The sequence below is a fragment of the Crocodylus siamensis genome, chromosome 1, assembly GCF_052110815.1.
Source record: "Crocodylus siamensis isolate JL-2025a chromosome 1, ASM5211081v1, whole genome shotgun sequence".
Classification (NCBI taxonomy): domain Eukaryota; kingdom Metazoa; phylum Chordata; order Crocodylia; family Crocodylidae; genus Crocodylus; species Crocodylus siamensis.
In genome coordinates this window covers 363,298,094-363,311,748 of record NC_143395.1, presented here as the reverse complement: position 1 = coordinate 363,311,748, position 13,655 = coordinate 363,298,094, and the positions used below count along the sequence as shown (strand labels likewise).

The 13,655-nt window shown below is 44.1% G+C and overlaps 1 long non-coding RNA gene across 1 annotated transcript; it reads left to right on the top strand.

Moving 5' to 3' along the window:
• Positions 1-405: 405 nt before the first annotated feature.
• On the top strand, positions 406-13,318 carry LOC149874971 (uncharacterized). Its single transcript, XR_016439995.1, has 3 exons — positions 406-518; positions 9,415-9,479; positions 12,942-13,318. It is a non-coding gene; the product is annotated as an uncharacterized LOC149874971 (long non-coding RNA).
• Positions 13,319-13,655: the final 337 nt, after the last annotated feature.

Here is a 13,655-nt window from a genome sequence, read left to right as displayed (position 1 = left end):
GTGTGTATTTCTTATTTATTTTAAAATAATATTTCTAATGAAAAGTGTATTCTCATTACTATATGAACAGCTAATTCTTTCTTTAACCCACTAAAGCTAAATATGCACTATGCATAAAAAACCCTTCCCCCTATCAAATTTGAATTTGTGGTACTTCTGTTTAATGAAATATTAGTATTTGTACTGGATATTAGTTTATGCAGTGCCTCATGCATCTGACCCCATTGTGCTGGGTGCTGTACAAATACAGAAAAGAGCTTACCACCTAAGGATATGACAAGTGACAGCAAGCATGCACCAACAGATGGGAGAGCACAAGGAAACAATGAGACAGCACTAGTCTGTGATAAGCACCAGTCAATGTCATAGCAAAGCAGCAGCTTAACTGTTGTCATTTTTTTTATAGACATCGTGACAAACAAGGATGTCAAAGAGGGATTTGAAGAACAATGAGGTAGCTTTGTGGATGATTATTGGGAACTCCTCCCAAGAACACTGGGCAGCGTGAGAGAAAGCACGTATGTCACCTTGTCTTTGAAATTTGACTGATTACAATTTTGAATCCTGCACTGCATATGACTACTTCATGTTCCTTTCAGTCTGCATTAGACTGTTTTTCTTCTCTGGGTTTCATGCAGCATAGTGCTGTCCATTGAACCAAAGTTGTTCTGTTCTTTTTGTACATAGAATCTTTCTACGATAGAAACTTATTGAGACCCAGTGACATGGAAAGTTAAGAACTGAATTTTTATTTTTTGTTTTCTGTCTTTTACACAGTTTCTAATCTATGCCAGCTTTTAATTTTTTATCTCCAAACTACTAAATGTCTTTAAAAGCATCTCATTAGGAATGTTATTAAAGGGTTTTTAAAGTTCAAATCACATATACCAAGCATTCAGCATTTATTTGCTATTTTCTCAACATTTTCAGAAAATTATAATAGATCATAGAGGTATGATTTTTCCTTACACCAGCTATGGGGCTATGTGTCTCTTTACCCCACCTTATAGCACATTTATGTACTGTAAGTTGTTTCAACCAGTTGAACCAGTTGGTTGGTTCAACCAGTTTTCTTGGTTCTGAAATAAGATGCATTGGGTTGTAATTCTTGAGATTATTCCTAATGCCCTTTTAAAAACTAGGTGTACTGTTTGCTACCCTTCAAGTTTCTGTCATAATATTGTGTCCAAATGTAATGAGATGTCATGTTTTCTTGATAGCTGAGCCAGTTTATTCTACACTCTTCCAGAAAACTTAAAGGTCTTTGCGAATTGTTACTGTTAAATAATTCTATTTGTTCCAGCATCTTGTCTTTTGTCATTCAGTACCTCATCTTGCTGCCCTAAAAAATAGGGGTATGGATCAAAATCTCCTAAACCAATGGGGCCAACCTTTTTGGTAGGTGTGGCACAAATTAACTTCACACCCTCCCCAAATGCCACTTTGATTCCCTTCCTCTGCCCAGTCTGCTGCACTACTTTCTGCTTCCAACCCTATTTGCTGCTGTGCTGCCTGTCACTTCCCTGATCTGCTATGTCACACACACACACACACAGGTTGCCCAAGTCACTTGTGCCATGTATGCTGTAGGTTGGCCATCCCTGTCCCAAACAGTGAAACTAATGCAGATTGCTCATTTCATCTCCTTGTAATGTAGGGCTAGGGACAGAAGTTACATATAAACCAGTTTAAGTGATCAGAAACTGGTTTAAATCTGTAACAGAACAGAAGCTAAGTGCACATTAATCAGTTTCAAAATGGCTGAAACTGGTTTAAGATAAACCTGTTTAAATGTAGTATCAGGCTTAACTGATTTGGGTCAAACCAGTTTATGAAACTTCTGTCCCAGACACCTTCCTGGTTCAAGTTAAATTGTAGTCCTCAGCATCCCAGTATGCTTTGCAGCCCTAGGCTAGGCTGTGCCGTCTGCTCCAGAGAGCAGGGCTGGTCCTGCCGCTCTGCTCCCTAGCTGGAGCACTGAGGGCTGGCTGCCAGGGGTTCCAGCTAGGGCGGCCATCACAGAGGACAGCCCAGTTGTCCTCTGTTGATATGAAACCCAATGCCTTTATGACCTCTATTTTTTTCTTGAAGAGAAAAATAGAGGACATAAAGGCATTGGGTTTCATATCAACAGAAGACAGAGTAGCAGAAAACGGGAATGTCCTCTATGATAGCCACCCTAGGTGCAGTCCAGTCTGCTGGGGGGGGGGGGGGACTGCCTTCCCCTCCCCTTCCCCCCCAGGCAAACCCTGGCTGGTGTCTTGGGCCAGGGAGGGGGGTTAAACTTTCCTTCCCCCACTCAAACTTACTGTGGGCTGCAATTGTGGACTACAAATCCCAGAGGCACTTAGAAGGAGGAAAAAGAAGTGATGAGCAACCCTGCAGAATCCTGCTGTTGTGATTTTGGACTGCAAATCCCAGAGACCTCAGGGGCAGCAGGTAGAGAACACACAACCCATATTGCCTAGTGCCAGAGAGCTGTGCTCTAGTGCCACCCGGCTTCTGACTTGAGCCACTGCAGGCATGTGGCTGCATTTTCTGAATCAAAGGTAAATGTCTGTTCACTTCTATTTCAATTTAATTTCTGCATCTTAGACTAACCTCTAAAAACTGAACCAATTCAGCTTCAGGCTTTTTGACTATCTGTACTTAGCCCTGGTCAACCAGTCCCATACTCATTTGAGTCTAAAAATTCCCTCTTAAACTTCCTGCTTCTGAGGTGCTTATTTTTTTTCTTTTTATTTGTTATAACATTTGCTATGCTGTTTGCCATTGACTTTGCTAGGCAAAAGAAAGGAGCTCCTTCCCTCTCTTGTCTTGTGTGCTTTAGAACTTTTTTCCTAGAAGCACATCACAGAAACATATAGATAAACATGTGATGGAGCAAAAAACAAACAAATATAAAATCTGAAAAGAAGCTGGAAACCAGAAATTAATAACTGAATCCAGGCTTAATTAAATGGATATTACAAAGGCAGCTGTTTGTTTTTTCAGGAAGAAGCATATGTTTAATTAGGGAGAGCCCTTAAAGGTTGAGGTCTAAACTGGTTGTGCATGTTCTTTAAGGTCCACAAAGAGAGAGCCTGGAAAAGCCATGACTAGGATGAGTAAGCAAGAATGGCAGAGTAAACAAGTCCTTTTCAGTGTCTGCATCCAGTGAAATCCCCACACAATAACTTGTCACAGAATATCAAACACAGTACAGCACTAGTGATGAATGGGAAAGAGGCACTTGATTTAATAGCTTCTATTGAAAATTATTTTGTTTCTCAGTCAAGAAGAGCAAGACATTAGGGCTGTGCAAAGCTTTGGTCACTGATTTGATTTGATTTGATTCAGTGGCAATTTAGCCCAATTCGGTGGCCGAATCTCTGAATCTGAATCGAGTCAGGAGGTCCTTTAATCTCTCCAAATTGAATTGAAACCAATCTGAATCTGAACCAATTTGGAGAGATTCGAAGATTCAGACATAGACACAGCTTTAAATGTTTTTTCTACATACCACAAGGTAGCAGGCAGCTCATGAATGCTGAGATGCTGGGGCACATGGAGTGTCACACAGGAGCATGGGGCGCTCCCCAGCGTGCTTGGAGCAGACTCAGAAGAGCACCAGAAGCACTTCCGGTCCACTTCCGGGTCTGCTGGGGAGCATGCTGGGGGCTCCCCCATGCTCCTCCGGCTCAGTGACTGGTGCCTCTTGGGTCTGGGATGGCACTTGGGAGCCCCTTTGGCTGATCACTGAGCTGGGGAAGGGTGTGGGGGGCCCCCCCAACGTGTTCCCAGTGGACCCAGAAGTGGACCAGAAGTACTTTTGGGTTTGCTGCCGAGCACACGGGTGGGGGAAACGACACTCCTGTAGGATGCTCCATCTGCCCCAGCATGTTAGCATTCACAAGCTGTGCCTGGTACTTCAACGTATGTAGAAAAACATTTAAAGCTGTGTCTATGGCCGAATCACTGATTCTCTGAATCACTATTTAACCTTCAGATTTGGATTCGGCCGGATCAAATTGGGACAGTGATCTGAATCAATTAATTGACTCACTGTCCCTGAATTGGGCCAAATCCGAATCTGAATTGAATACAGCCCATTTCTCACACCCCTCCAAGACATGTGTAGCAACTTAGTCATACACTGTTCAGACTCTGACCGTAATTATGTTACTGGACTAATGGAAGGTTTTGTATTTCCTTTAATGCAGCTACAGATGAATACAATGATATGAGAACTTTTTTACTCAAAACACCCTCAAAATTGACCATATTTTGATTTCCTATGTAAGCAGAAAATAACACTCTATTGTACATAATATAATCTTGTAAACAGTCTAGTAAAAGCATCCACTGGGCTGGGTCCAGTTGCTCCATGGGATGGATTTGACCATGGGCTGTATGCTGCTCTAAGATATCTAACAGCTAAATTCTCCTTTGCCTACTGGATAGCTAACATGTAGCTGTTAGAAAAGTTTTAACTTGCATAACCAGACTCAGAAAGACATTCTGCCTAGACTCACAGTTTCCCTGTACTTTCAGTAGGGAGCTTTACCCCTGGAGGTACATTCTGCTTTGCCCTCTTGAACCACACAGTACCCCACTTATTCTGTGGGAAGCACTTGGACACCTCCAGAGATAAATCTTTAGTTATGCAGGAAGGACAAGACTCTCCATTAATTTTAGTGAAGAATTTTAATCTCTGCTAAGATGCATCTGTCTGCTCGAAAGCTGGTATCCCCTTACTGCATACGCCACACTTGTCTAATCAGGTTTTGATCTGAGTAGATAGTCATCTACATACATCACAGCAAAAAGCTTGCATTGTAAAAAGCCTGATATTAGAGCACTTTCCTAGAGAGGACATGGGAAGGCTGGATTCTAAGCCCTCAACAGTGCTAAAGGGTTTGAACTCACATATCCTTTGTCCTAGCAGAGTGCCCTAAGCAGCAGACATAAAAATACCTTCCACTCCCCTGCTACTGAAGCTGGCCACCTTGACTGATGAGAGGAAGTGCTGTGTGGCCTGAAGGACAGCAAGGAGGGCACCACCTGGCTATGAGGGAGCCCTGGTGTTTGCTCCCAGTGCCCACGGCTGTTTACAGGTGACATAAATGCCCCCAAATTGTCATGCATCTTAGGAGTTTAGTGAAATTCTGCACTCAGTGATAATTGCACAGCTTTAAGGTATCTCATTTACTAAGTACAATCCTATTCCACCCTGCTCAAGTCACTGGAACAGTGTTGTACTGTAATGCCTCTTCATCTTAGCCTTATGTGCCACAGCCACAAGAGGAAGGAGTCACCCAGCCTTGCATAGCACAACCCATCCTTTTTGGGAAAGTTTTCTGCTCAGTGGGATCCAGCATCAGGTATGGCTTGCTCTCCATGCCTAACTTCAGGAGGAGGGATGGAGGGTGCCCTCAACTGTGCTTGGCTCAAAGCTTGTAAATAAAGCACCTTCCTGGAAAGTGGGAGATGTGGATTCAAACCCTCTCAGGCTGTAAGTAGATTAGGACCCTAATACCCCACTTCCCAGACAAGTACTAGAGCACTGGGTGAAAGGCCAATGGATGGGTCATTGTCTTCTTCTGGGAAGAATAGGATTCCGGGATGATGAAGATACGTAATATGAAGTTCTGAGTGACAGGAGAGCTCCCTGCTCAGTGCTTATGTGCAAAAGGCTTTCCATTGCCACAATGGGAGAGTTGAGTGCCACTACATCAATAGGGAGCACAGATGGAACTAGGATTTTGACAAGGGAGGTGCAGATACTATGGTGCCTCATCACAGGTAACACAACATTTTCTCTAGGTAAAAAGAACTCAGAAGCTTTAGTAATATACTAGGGTCTGAGGGCTCTACTGTTCAGTTCAAAGCAAAAACAAATATAACTTCATTGGCATGTGCATTCATTTGCTCTATCATGTATTATGTATTACAACATAACAAACTAGGCAAAAAAAAATCCATAGATATTGTTTCTTCTGTTCTGTTGTCATTAGAATTTAATGTACATCTTGTTCAGCTACATTAAAAAAAAATCTGACCTTCTTGAGAATCTTGACAATTCATCCAGTGCTTCACTGAAAGTTATTTTCACAACTGAGTTGATGTTCACCTGAATTAATATTTTAGCTGAAGTTAAAAACAGTCTGCAGGGCTGTGAAATAGGAACTACATTAAGAGGATCAACTAAAAGACAGAAGAATTGCAGAAAAAGTTAGCTTAATTAGTGGAACATCAAGACCATTAAAAAAGGCTGGAGGGTTGTTAAGACCTGTGGAATAAAGAATTTAGAAGAAATTGGGTAGATTAGAATGAACCATGATTCAAGGGCCGTTCTCACTGCTGCCTGAATAGAAATGCTGCTCCCGGTGTCAGGCAGTAGGTTTTAAACTTCAGGTGGAGCAGGAATGAAAGTGGGGGTATGACTCACCACTGCACCTCCCTTGGATCTGCCCCTGTGGGAGGCATGCAAAGCTGCCCGTGGAAGAGCTGTGTACCTCCCTGGGTGGAACAGGATCACCCTCCAAAACATACACAAACATTTCTGTAGCAAGTAGCCATTGCTACTTAGACAGCCAAGAGATGGTATGGGATCTCAGTCCTAAATTTTAATGAAGGCTTTGAGGATTTGTATTTGTACTTGCAACCACCACAAGTGCAAGGGGATCATGTGGATTGTATGTACAAATAGTTACATTTTTAGGCTTGGTGACTCTCAAACTTTGTAATATGCTGTGCAGATATTGGCTCCCAAACCCATAATGACTTTTATTGCTCTCAAGTTGAAAGCACGATCAAAACTTGAGAAGAAGATACAGATTATCTTCTGGACCTCCTTGCTAATTCAGGATAGTTTTCTGGTCTAGGCCACGTACAGACATTTAGAAAGCTTGAGACAGAAGCTGTCTAAGTTTCCTGTGTTAAGCCACCAGAGTTAGGTCAGGAGCAAACAGAACAGATGTATGCCCCTGGTGGGTGGTTAGGGAGGAGTTCAGGCTGCCTACAGTGGCTGAGGCCAGCAGGTTGGGGTGCTCCCACACACCTTCCAGCTTGATGCCTCTGCTCCCCCACCTCCCTGACAGCTGGCCACTGGCAGAAGGACGGGGCTGGCTTCTAGCCAGCCCAGCCAGGTGTTTGGGTGAGGAGCAGAGGCCCCTACCACATGGCTCCTCACCCAGATGTGCTAGCTGAGGTCTAAGGTGGCTGTCAATGGGTTGGGGGGGGTGGGACAAGAGTGGGATGGGACAGGGGATGCATCTAAAACACCAGTGACTCCAAGACACCAGTGGCCTGGAACTGCCCATTCTCCTAACCTGACATGGCCTGTTGGGCAGATCCACCATGTGCTGGTGAGGGCAGGACATTGCGGGTATCCAAGCCCAGTTGCAGCAACACATGCCCCTGAGACATGCCAAGTAGGGCCCAGTGGTGGGTCCAGATCTGGCAGAGGCACCAGGACAGGGGTAGGCATGGCTAGGAAGCACAGCAGGGTGGGGGCATGCAGGGCTGGGTCTGTCACAAACGCATACCTCCAGGGGTGGGGCTGGGCAGGGGCAAAGCAATGGGACCTGGCTGCAAGGATGCTGAGCCACTCCTTGCAGACAGTGCTCCAGTGCTGCCCACCTGGTGGTACTGCCCAGGCAGCTGGATCTTCCCTGCCCTGCTCCTGCCTGCACCTGTCAGTCCAGCTGGGCAGGGTGGGGGGAGGCGCTGCATGGCAGGGGACTCCCCCCTCATTGCTGATAGCTGGCAGGGAGGCAGTAGCGGGGGAGAGGGGAGGAAGCCCCTGCTGTGTGGCACCCCCTGCTGTGCTGGCTTGGATCTAGGTTGACCTGTTAGCAGGGTGGTGGGGGAGCAGGACAAAGGGACAGAGGCTGCATCCAAGACACCACTGATATCCATGGCTTGGCTCTGATGGCCCAGGGGGAAAACCAGCCCAGTGCTCAGCCCCAGTGGACAAGTACAGGCCACGGCTAGCCTGCCCACCCTGTGAATGGGGGGGGGGAGGGGACAGAGACAGGAGACTAGTGGGGCCCACAAAGCATCCTGGGATGCCAGAGGACAGCAACCTAAATTGAGTCAGAAGGGGATCTGGTGCAGATAGACCAGTTTAACCTAAACTGATTAAATCTGATACTACATTCTTCCAGGCTTATCTTAGACCAGGTTCTGCCATTTTTAAACTGGTCTACGTGCACTGAACTTCTGTCCTGTTGCAGGCTTAGACCAATTTCTGATCTGTTTTACTGCTTTATGTGTAATGCCTGTACATAGCCACAGAATGTTTCAACCTAACTGTATGTGACCTAAGCAAGGGGTTCCCAAAACTTCTGTGTTGGAAAATGTTGATATTTAACCCGTGTCCTCCTTTGCTTCTATTATTCATAGATCACACTATATGATTCCTTTCCTATCTTTGATTGTGCATATTTTTTCATATATAATACATACTGTCCCCCCTCTAACAGGTACTGTAAATCATAGTACATACTATAGATGTAAAATATGGTAAGAGCAGTTTCTGCAGGTTATAGGCAAAAATTAAAATAAAATCTGCACACAACTCACAGAACAATGAACAGGGACTGCTCCTTAGCTAGTGCTACTCAGTTACTTAGTGCAAGGAAAGATGATTTGTATTTCATTTGCCTTTCAAAAACAAGGTATGTATTATATTTTGGGACACATTGTATGTGAGGAAATATGATATTTTGTTGTTTGCTTTGCTAGCCTCTGCTTAGCTGCAAATACGAGTGATTTCTTAAAATCTGAACTGAGGACTCTCGCTTGTTGGATGCAGTAAGGTTCCATCTTGCCCCCCACCTTGTTCAACATTTATTGACATCTCTTAAAGCTATAAATCTATGATATGTTGGTCAGACTGATAAAGAGATATAAGGTGATTAATCTTTAATATGCAGGTGATACCTATCTACACCTCAGCTGAGCATGCTTAATTCATGAGCCAGTGACTGCGACACCTTGGAGCATGGATAACCAAGTTAACCAGGCTCAAGCTAGATAAGAGAGACAATGATGGTAGATTAGAAGAAGCCTTAAAAGAATTGACAAGCATTGTATTCTTGTCTCTGCCTCAGGGAATGCTTTTGAAGAGGCAGATGTGATCATTTCCCTCCAGTGGAGCCTGGCCATATTTATCCATCTCTATCTCACCCTGATTTTTGCACAGGTCATTGAGACCCAAGAAAAAAAATGCAGTTTACACAATGTGCTACAGGCTGTTTGCTCAAAAGTGTTTCTCCTCAGAAGTCTGTTACCTGAGTGTTTAGGAATTGTGCTGGTTCCCTTTGCGGTTGATTTCAGTGCAGAATTTAACATATTGGTTTTAGTTTCTCTAAATGGTTTGGCTGCCAGTTACCCAGGGGACTAAAATACTTCTTTCTTACCTTCCAGGCTAGAGGAGAGATCAGCAGAGACACTTCTGTTACTGTTCCCTTGATATTGAAGAGAACGAACTGGTAGGACATTTTCCAGGAGAATGCCTGGACTCTGTAACTAAACTCCTTTCTTGCTTTGCCAAAGCCTGTATTGTAAACCTTCTAGTCAAATGGGCTTTTTCCCCCAGCACCTGAGTGCTTTGATGGGAGACCATTTAAAGTGTTTTGAGAAGTCTTTGGCAGGCTAGCTGGCTAATTGTTCCAAAGCAAGGGAGCAGCCTCAGTTGTAAAAGACTCAAACTTATACTGGCATTGTAATTATTTTGGACATGTATCCAAGGTAAGTGTGCTACACCAGAGCAGCAGTGGAACCCACACAAGCACTGCCTGGTGCTGCACAGGCTGTCTTTCCAAACAGAAACAGTGTAGTTTTGCTAGTATGGTACTACAGGTGGGCTAATAGAAGAAGGCACACACACACATTTTCAAGTTTTTCTATAGGTCTTCAGATGTAAATGCACATGACCCTTGTTCCCTTCCCTGGGACCCATGCACACACATTTAAAGGCAGGCACAACACAGGACCCTGACAGAAGTGACATTTATCATGTGATTGGCCCCCTGAAAATCACTCTACAGTGGCCAATCATCTGACAAATGAACCCTCATTTAATGAAGAATCAGATGAAGGCACTCCAAAGTGGAGCACCTTAAGTAACTTCTGCCAATCCATGAACGCAGTCAGGGTTGGGTTGATGCAGTGCAGCCCAGTATGCCCTTGGTGCTGTCTGCAGGAAAGCAAATGCCTGTTGGGTTGTGGGGTGGGGGGTATCTCTAACTCATGGCACTTTCTGAAGGGTAGTCTGTGACCTCCTCTGCTGATGACAGTCTTTAACTCCGGGGGGATCTGTTTTTCTGTAACTATGCAGACATTACTCATATTCATGCTACAAGCAGTTATGTGTGGAAATTCAGGGGAGAATATAACCCCAAACCAATTTCATAAAAGAAAAGCCTGACTACAAGACCAAGTCACAGCTTGTTATTTTGTTAAGCTGTATCAAAAATCCAGCATGTGTGTTAATTCTCAAGATATAACACATCCACAAGTGCTGAAATTTGGGCACAGAAGTAGTCAAAGCAACTCTAAGTTCTTCCAATGCAGTAGGGGAAAAAAAAACCAACCACCTGATTTTGTTGTTTTTTCCCCCAACAACCCTAGGTAGTCCAAAGTATCCTTGTAAATTATGCTGTCAAGCAGTGTAATGCAAATATCAGCAAGGTTTTTATCTAGTCAAATGCTTGTAATTCTTTGCAAGGCATTGTAACTCTGGCAAAGCTGTACTCGTTGAACTGAAAGACCTGAGCCAATAAGCCATCCAAGAATGAGACACCTGGAGGTGTCAGTGGGTTCCTGAGCACAGATCCTTTAGGGCAGCGGTAGCTAACCTGAACACGTGACACAAGAGACACAGGCAGGCTCTGTGTGTGGCACGTGGCAGATCAGGGAGAGGACAGGCAGCACAGTGGCAGGTAGGGCAGGGAACAGAAAGGAGAACAATAGATTGGGCAAAGGAAGGGGTTCATTCGTGGCCCACCTAGCAAAAAGGTTGGCCCAACTGCTTTAAGGGACTGTTAACTGTTTTTATAGTTAATGTAAAAAATAATCATATTATAATTTGTTCATACAAACAGGAATATTTACAGTTGGGAAAAAGTTAAAAAACTGATCCAAATCTGTCACCTTTGAGTTGTTAGTTTTGCTTCAGTATTTTGCCCTTCACCTAGTCCTTTAACTCCTTTTAACAAACATGATCTGCTAGCTGCTTGTATTTCTCCCCAAGGCAGTTTACTCTGTATTTGCATTTCTTCTATTTAAAACAAATCATCTTGCATTCCTTTAGGCTCCACCCCGCCTAAACTAACTTAAATTCTTGACTCCTTCTACTAAGTGGCATTAGCTTTCTGTCACATTGACTCTCCCGTCTCACTCCAGCTCTTATCTGAAAACATTCTTGTTTCATCAGTTTAATTTCTCTCTACCACTACTCTTGTCTTTAACAGTATTATTGGGTAGATGAATCATTCTGAGATATAATTTGCATAAGAAAGAAAATGGTATTGCAATTTTCATAGCCTTGTAGAAATGTTGGCTGAGAACAATAAATGTCTGGGATGGTTTAGACATGGAGGAGTCCTATTTTGAGCAGTGGCTTAGACTAGATGACCTCCTGACACCCTTTCCCGCCAGCCCTATTTGGTAAATTTCACTAAGATCCCATTTCATTTGCTTGTTCTTCGAAGAATATCAAGTTAGTTTCTTTTACCTTTCTGGAAAGCTAATAGCCTCAAATCCTTGTACTATAATACAGATATGTCTGCACTGTGTCCCCACTGCAGCTGCTCTTAAGCACACCCAGCACCACTCCCCCTTGGATGAACCAAACCTAGAAACATGGTGCTGAAGCTGATTAGAGCATTCCCCTGTCACTGCTCTTAAGCTCACTGGAGTGAGGCAGTGTGGGAAGGCAAGGCATGCTTGCGAGTGGGCTGGGATGCAGTGTAGACAGGCCCTAGCTGAACTCTGCTAAACCTTTGACCTGTCCTTTCACCCTTTACTTTTATTTGTCTGAATGGATAAAATAAGTCAAGGTTACCATGCCATGCTCTAGACCAGGGGAGGCAACATTTTTTGGCTGGAATCCCAAAAAACACCACAGTGCCTACCTCGGAAGGTGCCCGAGTGCTGACATGGCAGAAAAACAAAATGAGGGCAAGGGGTACATGGCAGGATGCCCTGCTTGTGCCCCTTGCCCCCCACCCAAAGCCCCTGCCCCCCAACCCTACTGCCCCCTCCCTCCAGCCCTACTGCTCCTTGCCCCCCAGCCCTACTGCCCCTTGCCCCCCAGCCTGGGCTCTGTGGCTGCCAGCAGCTACCCTGGCTCTGGGTAGCTGCTGGAGCCTGGGCTGCTCCCAGCAGGGCTTGCAGCGTCCCAGCTACCTGCAACTCCATTTGCCTTACTGGAGGAGTTTCCACTTGTATCAGGGCTCAATTTGACTTTGTAAGTTTGACCTCTAAAGGGCTTTTTTAAAAACCAAAAGATCTGATGAGAATATATGAGTAACTATGCCATAGATAAGAATGTGGTGACTTTGTAACTCCAAGTAACCCCATACCAACTACATTAGTCTTTTGTGATTAGTTCCAGAGATGTGCCTCTTAAAATAAATTGAACCCCAGTCTGGCTGATGTTTACTTTTCACTACAGGTCAATTACAATAACTAACTCACTTACCGATAATGACATTTCTCTGTTAACTAGAACAACAATCACTAGAAATGAGGTTTAGTCTAAAATTACTTTAAAACCTATGCCTCAGTCACATGTCTGAATAGCAGGTGCCTGATCATATCTGTAGCATAAAGGTCACAGAGAAATCCATTCCAGAATCTTCCAGGTAGAAATGGAGCTTATGTATCAATTTCATTATATATACAATATAATCAAAATGAAAAAATAGCCTCTATGGTCTCTTTTGCAGGGAAGAAGACAAGGTAAAAAGGAGAAGGCCATGGTGACAGTGGAGAGAGATTTGGCTGCGAGAAACTAGTTTGATCTTACAAGACGTGCTACAAATAGTGGTTATGCTCAAAGGAAGAAATGATGATAAGCCAGATAGATCCCTTCCGGATGTAACAGTGGTTAGTGATGAGTCAGTGATGAGTCAAGACAAATATGTTCTTTACAGTAAAGGAATAAAATGAGATGAAAGGTAGCCCAGTGGTAGGGACCAAAGTTCCACTTCCATTTGGCACACCTGAGTTCAAATACCTGCCCTGGCTTGGACTTTGTGGCATGTCTATATGTGTGTTTTACTGTGCAGTAAAATGTCACTGTCTACACGTGCGTAGCAATTAGGTTGGTGTAGACTAATTTACTGTGCTGTCAGAGTCCCATTAGACACAAGTCCTTTCCAATGGTTCGGTAAATTATTGTGCTTAAATGCAAGTGTAGTCAGTGACAGAGCTAGCTGGGGCACTAGTAGCTCTGAAGATCCCTTTCAGCCCTTGTACACTCTCATCTGACCCTTACGATTAAGTCACAAAAAAGCAGTAAGGAGGAGACCTCATCCATCCACTACTTGCATTAAATGTTTTCCAGGAACCTGAGCTAGGTGGATTAGAACTGCAGTTAGGTGCCTAAGTCCGCTTATGTGCCTGTAACAGGGAGTGCTGGGCTAGACAGCAGGCAGCCC